This window comes from Heptranchias perlo, unplaced genomic scaffold (assembly GCF_035084215.1).
Source record: "Heptranchias perlo isolate sHepPer1 unplaced genomic scaffold, sHepPer1.hap1 HAP1_SCAFFOLD_127, whole genome shotgun sequence".
In the NCBI taxonomy this organism is placed as follows: domain Eukaryota; kingdom Metazoa; phylum Chordata; class Chondrichthyes; order Hexanchiformes; family Hexanchidae; genus Heptranchias; species Heptranchias perlo.
The window spans coordinates 443,983-450,709 of record NW_027138505.1 but is presented as its reverse complement, the minus strand read 5'-3'; positions in this window follow the sequence as shown (position 1 = coordinate 450,709).

Genomic DNA, 6,727 nt, shown 5'->3' with positions numbered 1-6,727 from the left:
AGGAGATTGAGCAGGAGGTGGGGAAGGAGCAGAATGGGAGGAGGAGCAGGAGGGGGAGAAGGAGCAGAAGGGGAGGAGGAGCAGGAGGTGGAGAAAGAGCAGGATGGGGAGCAGGAGGAGTTGATGGAGCAGGAGGCGGAGGAGGAGGAGAAGGAGCAGGATCTGGAGATGGAGCAGGAATTGAGGAGGAGCAGGAGGAGAAGAAGGAGCAGGCGGAGTAGAAGGAGCAGGAGGAGGAGGAGGTGCAGGAGAAGGTGAACGAGCAGGATGTGGAGATGGCGCAGGAGGAGGAGAAGGAGCAGGAGGAGGAGAAGTAGCAGGAGGAGGAGAAGGATCAGGAGGTGGCGATGCAGCAGGAGTGGAGAAGGAGCAGGAGAAGAAGAAGGAACGGGAGGAGGAGTCGGAACAGGAGTAGGAGAATGAGCAGAAGGTGGAGAAGGAGCAGGAGGTGGAGAAGGAGCATGAGGTGGAGAAGGAGCATGAGGTGGAGAAGGAGCATGAGGTGGAGAAGGAGCAGGAGGTGAAGAAGGAGCAGGAGGTGAAGAAGGAGCAGGAGGGAGACAAGGAGCAGGAGGTGGAGAAAGAGCAGGAGGAGGAGAAGGAGCAGGAGGAGGAGAAGGAGCAGGAGGAGGAGATGGAGCAGGAGGTGGAGATGGAGCAGGAGTGGAGAAGGAGCAAGAGAAGAAGAAGGAGCAGGAGGAGGAGAAGGAGCAGGAGGTGGAGATGGAGCTGGAGTGGAGAAGGAGCAGGAGAAGAAGAAGGAGCAGGAGGTTGAGTAGGAGCAGGAGGAGGAGAAGGAGCAAGAGGTGGAGAAGGCGCAAGATGAGGAGAAGGAGCAGGAGGTGGAGAAGGAGCAGGAGATGGACAAGGAGCAGGAGGAGGAGAAGAAGGTGGAGGAGGAGAAGGAGGTGGAGAAGGAGGAGGAGGAGAAGGAACAGGAGGTGGAGAAGAAGCAATCGGTTGAGAAGGAGCAGGAGGCAACGAAGGACCAGAAGGGTGAGTAGTAGAATAAGTTGGAGAAGAAGCAGGAGGATGAGCAGGAGCAGGAGTAGAAGAAGGAGCAGGAGGAGGAGAAGGATCAGGAGGAGGAGAAGGAGCAGGAGGAGGAGACGGATCAGGAGGAGGAGAAGTAGCAGGAGGTGGAGATGGAGCAGGATTGGAGGAAGAGCAGCAGAAGAATAAAGGAGCAGGAGGAGGAGTAGAAGCAGGAGGAGGAGAAGAGGTAGGAGAAGGAGAAGGCGCAAGATGAGGAGGAGGAGCAGGAGAATGAGAACGAGCAGGAGGTGGAGAAGGAGAAGGAAGGAGAGAAGGAGGAGGAGGGAGACAAGCAGCAGGATGTGGAGAAGGAGCAGGAGGAAGAGAAGGAGGAGAAGAAGGAGCAGGAGGTGGTGAATGAGCAGGAGTGGAGAAGGAGCAGAAGGTGGAGATGGAGCAGGAGGTGGAGAAGGAGCAGGAGGTAGAGAAGGAGCAGGAGGTGGAGAAGGAGCAGGAGGTGGAGAAGGAGCAGGAGGGCGAGAAGGAGCAGGAGGGCGAGAAGAAGCAGGAGATCGAGAAGCAGCAGGTGGGCGACATGCAGCAGGAGGGCGAGAATGCGCAGGAGGTGGACAAGGAGCAGGAGGTGGACAAGCAGCAGGAGGAGGAGGTTGAGCAGGAGGTGGCCAAGGAGCAGAAGGTGGAGATGGAGCAGGAGAAGAAGAAGCAGGAGGAGGAATCGGAGCAGGAGGAGGAGAAGGAGCAGGTGGTGGAGATGGAGCAGGGGGAGGAGAAGGAGCAGGAGGAGGAGATGGAGCAAGAAGAGGAGAAGGAGCAGGAGGTGGAGAAGGAACAGCAGGTGGAGAATGAGCAGGAGGTGGAGAAGGAGCAGGACTGAGACAAGGAGGAGGAGGTGGAGAAGGAGCAGGAGGAGGAGAAGGAGGCGAAGAAGGAAGAGGAGATTGTGAATGAGCAGGAGTGGAGAAGGAGCATTAGGTGGAGAAGAATCAGGAGGAGCAGAAGGATCAGGAGGAGGAGAAGGAGCAGGAGGAGCAGACGTAGCAGGAGGTGGAGTTGGAGCAGGGGGAGGAGGAGGAGGTTGATCAGGAGTTGGAGAAGAAGCAGGAGGAGGTGGAGATGCAGCAGGAGGTGGAGAAGGAGCAGGAGGTGGAGATGCAGCAGGAGGTGGAGAAGGAGCAGGAGGTGGAGAAGGAGCAGGAGGTGGAGAAGAAGCAGGAGGTGGAGAAGGGGCAGGAGGTGGAGAAGGAGCAGGAGGCGGAGAAGTAGGAGGAGGTGGAGAAGGAGCAGGAGGTGGAGAAGGAGCAAGAGAAGAAGAAGGAGCAGGAGGAGGAGAAGGAGCAGGAGGTGGAGATGGAGCTGGAGTGGAGAAGGAGCAGGAGAAGAAGAAGGAGCAGGAGGTTGAGTAGGAGCAGGAGGAGGAGAAGGAGCAAGAGGTGGAGAAGGCGCAAGATGAGGAGAAGGAGCAGGAGGTGGAGAAGGAGGAGGAGGAGAAGGAACAGGAGGTGGAGAAGAAGCAATCGGTTGAGAAGGAGCAGGAGGCAACGAAGGACCAGAAGGGTGAGTAGTAGAATAAGTTGGAGAAGAAGCAGGAGGATGAGCAGGAGCAGGAGTAGAAGAAGGAGCAGGAGGAGGAGAAGGATCAGGAGGAGGAGAAGGAGCAGGAGGAGGAGACGGATCAGGAGGAGGAGAAGTAGCAGGAGGTGGAGATGGAGCAGGATTGGAGGAAGAGCAGCAGAAGAATAAAGGAGCAGGAGGAGGAGTAGAAGCAGGAGGAGGAGAAGAGGTAGGAGAAGGAGAAGGCGCAAGATGAGGAGGAGGAGCAGGAGAATGAGAACGAGCAGGAGGTGGAGAAGGAGAAGGAAGGAGAGAAGGAGGAGGAGGGAGACAAGCAGCAGGATGTGGAGAAGGAGCAGGAGGAAGAGAAGGAGGAGAAGAAGGAGCAGGAGGTGGTGAATGAGCAGGAGTGGAGAAGGAGCAGGAGGTGGAGATGGAGCAGGAGGTGGAGAAGGAGCAGGAGGTAGAGAAGGAGCAGGAGGTGGAGAAGGAGCAGGAGGTGGAGAAGGAGCAGGAGGTGGAGAAGGAGCAGGAGGGCGAGAAGGAGCAGGAGGGCGAGAAGAAGCAGGAGATCGAGAAGCAGCAGGTGGGCGACATGCAGCAGGAGGGCGAGAATGCGCAGGAGGTGGACAAGGAGCAGGAGGTGGACAAGCAGCAGGAGGAGGAGGTTGAGCAGGAGGTGGCGAAGGAGCAGAAGGTGGAGATGGAGCAGGAGAAGAAGAAGCAGGAGGAGGAATCGGAGCAGGAGGAGGAGAAGGAGCAGGTGGTGGAGATGGAGCAGGGGGAGGAGAAGGAGCAGGAGGAGGAGATGGAGCAAGAAGAGAGAAGGAGCAGGAGGTGGAGAAGGAACAGCAGGTGGAGAATGAGCAGGAGGTGGAGAAGGAGCAGGACTGAGACAAGGAGGAGGAGGTGGAGAAGGAGCAGGAGGAGGAGAAGGAGGCGACGAAGGAAGAGGAGATTGTGAATGAGCAGGAGTGGAGAAGGAGCATTAGGTGGAGAAGAATCAGGAGGAGCAGAAGGATCAGGAGGAGGAGAAGGAGCAGGAGGAGGAGACGTAGCAGGAGGTGGAGTTGGAGCAGGGGGAGGAGGAGGAGGTTGATCAGGAGTTGGAGAAGAAGCAGGAGGAGGTGGAGATGCAGCAGGAGGTGGAGAAGGAGCAGGAGGTGGAGATGCAGCAGGAGGTGGAGAAGGAGTAGGAGGTGGAGAAGGAGCAGGAGGTGGAGAAGGAGCAGGAGGTGGAGAAGGAGCAGGAGGTGGAGAAGGAGCAGGAGGTGGAGAAGGGGCAGGAGGTGGAGAAGGAGCAGGAGGCGGAGAAGTAGGAGGAGGTGGAGAAGGAGCAGGAGGTGGAGATGGAGCAGGAGGTGGAGAAGGAGCAGGAGGTAGAGAAGGAGCAGGAGGTGGAGAAGGAGCAGGAGGTGGAGAAGGAGCAGGAGGTGGAGAAGGAGCAGGAGGTGGAGAAGGAGCAGTCGGAAGAGGTTGAGCTTGACGAGGAGAAGGAGCAGGAGAAGGAGAAGGAGCAGGAGGTAGAGTAGGAGCAGGAGCAGGAGGGGGTCAAGGAACAGGACGGGAGAAGGAGCAGCAGGCAAGGCAGGAGCAGAAGGGGGAGAAGGAGCAGGATGGGGAGGTTGAGCACAAATTGGAGATGGAGCAGTTGGAGGGGAAGCAGCAGAAGGTGGAGGTGGAGCTGGATGTGGTGGAGGAGCATGAGGTGGAGAAGTAGAAGTAGGCGGAGAAGGAGCAGGAAGAGAAGAAGGAGCAGGAGGAGTAGGTTGAGCAGAGGAAGAGAAGGAGCAGGAGGAGGAGAGAAGGAGCAGGACGAGGAGAAGGAGCAGGAGAAGGAGAAGGAGCACGAAGAGAAGAATGAGCAGGAGGAGGAGATGGAGCCAGACGTTGAGAAGGAGCAGGAGGTGGAGAAGGAGCAACAGGAGGAGATGGAGCAGGAGAGGGAGAAGGAGCAGGAGAGGGAGAAGGAGCAGGAGAGGGAGAAGGAGCAGGAGAGGGAGAAGGAGCAGGAGGGGGAGAAGGAGCAACAGGAGGAGAAGGAGCAGGAGGACGAGAAGGAGCAGGAGGACGAGAAGGAGCAGGAGGACGAGAATGAGCAGGACGACTAGAAGGAGCAGGAGGACGAGAAGGAGCAGGAGGACGAGAAGGATCAGGAAGACGAGAAGGATGAGGAAGACGAGAAGGATCAGGAAGACGAGAAGGAACAGGAGGAGGGGAAGAAGCAGGAGACGGGGAAGGAGCAGTTGAGGGAGGGGAGCAGGAGGTGGAGGAGGGGCTCGAGGGCGAGAATGATCAGGAGGGTGTGAACGAGCAGTAGTCGGAGGAGGAGCAGGAGGCATAGAAGGAGCAGAAGGCGGAGTTGGAGCAGGAGGCGGAGAAGGAGCTGAAGGTGGAGAAGGAGCAGCAGGTGGAGAAGGAGCAGGAGGTTGAGAAGGAGCAGGAGGATGAGAAGGAGCAGGAGGAGGAGAAGGAGCAGGAGGAGGAGAAGGAGCAGGAGGAGGAGAAGGAGCAGGTGGAGGAGAAGGAGCAGGAGGTGGAGAAAGAGCAGGAGGTGGAGAAGGATAAGGAGGAGGAGAAGGAGCATGAAGAGAAGAAGGATCAGGAAGAGAAGAAGGAGCAGGAGGTGGAGAAGGAGCATGAAGTGGAGAAGGAGCAGAAGGTGGAAGTTGAGCTGGACGACGACATGGAACAGGAGGGGTAGAATGAGCAGGATGTAGAGTAGGAGCAGAAGGTGGAGAAGGAGCTATAGGTGGAGAAGGAGCAGGAGGGGGCGAAGGAACAGAACGGGGCGAAGGAGCAGGAGGCAAAGCAGGAGCAGGAGGGTGAGAAGGTGCAGGAGGAGGGGTATGAGCAGGAGGCGGAGAAGGAGCAGGAGGCGGAGAAGGAGAACGAGGCGGAGAAGGAACGGGAGGCGGAGAAGGAGCAGGAGGCGGAGAAGGAGCAGGAGGCGGAGCAGGAGGCGGAGAAGGAGCAGGAGGCGGAGAAGGAGCAGGAGGCGGAGAAGGAGCACAAGGAGGTGGAGCAGGGGGTGGAGAAGGAGCAGTTGGTGGAGAAGGAGCAGGAGTTGGAGAAGGAGCAGGAGGTGGAGAAGGAGCAGGAGGTGGAGAATGAACAGTTGGAGGAGAAGGAGGAGGAGGAGAAGGAGCAGTAGTTGGAGAAGGATCATGAGGTGGAGAAGGAGCAGAATGTGGAGGTGGAGCTGGATATGGAAAATGAGCAGGAGGTGGAGAAGGAGCAGGAGATAAAGGAGGAGGAGCAGGAGGTGGAGAAGGAGCAGGAGGTGGAGAAGGAGCAGGAGGTGGAGAAGGAGCAGGAGGTGGAGAAGGAGCAGGAGGTGGAGAAGAAGCAGGAGGTGGAGAAGGAGCAGGAGGTGGAGAAGGAGCAGGAGGTGGAGAAGGAGCAGGAGGTGCAGAAGGAGCAGGAGGTGGAGAAGGAGCAGGAGGTGGAGAAGGAGCAGGAGGTGGAGAAGGAGCAGGAGGTGGAGAAGGAGCAGTAGGAAGAGGTTGAGCTTGACGAGGAGAATGTACAGGAGATGGAGAAGGAGCAGGAGGTAGAGTAGGAGCAGGAGCATGAGGGGGTGACGGAGCAGGTGGGGAGAAGGAGCAGGAGGAGGAGTTTGACCAGGAAGTGGAGAAGGAGCAGGAGGGGGAGGTTGAGCAGAAAGAGGAGATGGAGCAGGTGGAGAGGAAACAGCAGGAGGTGGAGGTGGAGCTGGATGTGGTGGAGGAGCATGAGGTGGAGAAGGAACAGGAGGCGGAGAAGGAGCAGGAGGTGGAGAAGGAGCAGGAGGTGGAGAAGGAGCAGGAGGTGGAGAAGGAGCAGGAGGCGGAGGTGGAGCTGCAGGTGAAGAAGGAGCAGGACGGGGAGAAGGAGCTGGAGGAGGAGAAGGAGCTGGAGGAGGAGAACGAACAAGAGGAGGAGAAGGAGCAGGAGGGGTAGAAGGAGCAGGAAGAGAAGAAGGAGCAGGAGGAGGGGTTGAGCAGACAAGGAGCAGGACGAGGAGAAGCAGCAGGAGGAGGAGAAGGAGCACGAAGAGAAGAATGATGAGGAGGAGGAGATGGAGCCAGACGTTGAGAAGGAGCAGGAGGTGGAGAAGGAGCAACAGGAGGAGAAGGAGCAGGAGAGAGTGAAGGAGCAGGAGAGGGAGAAGGAGCAGGAGAAGGAGAAGGAGCAGGAG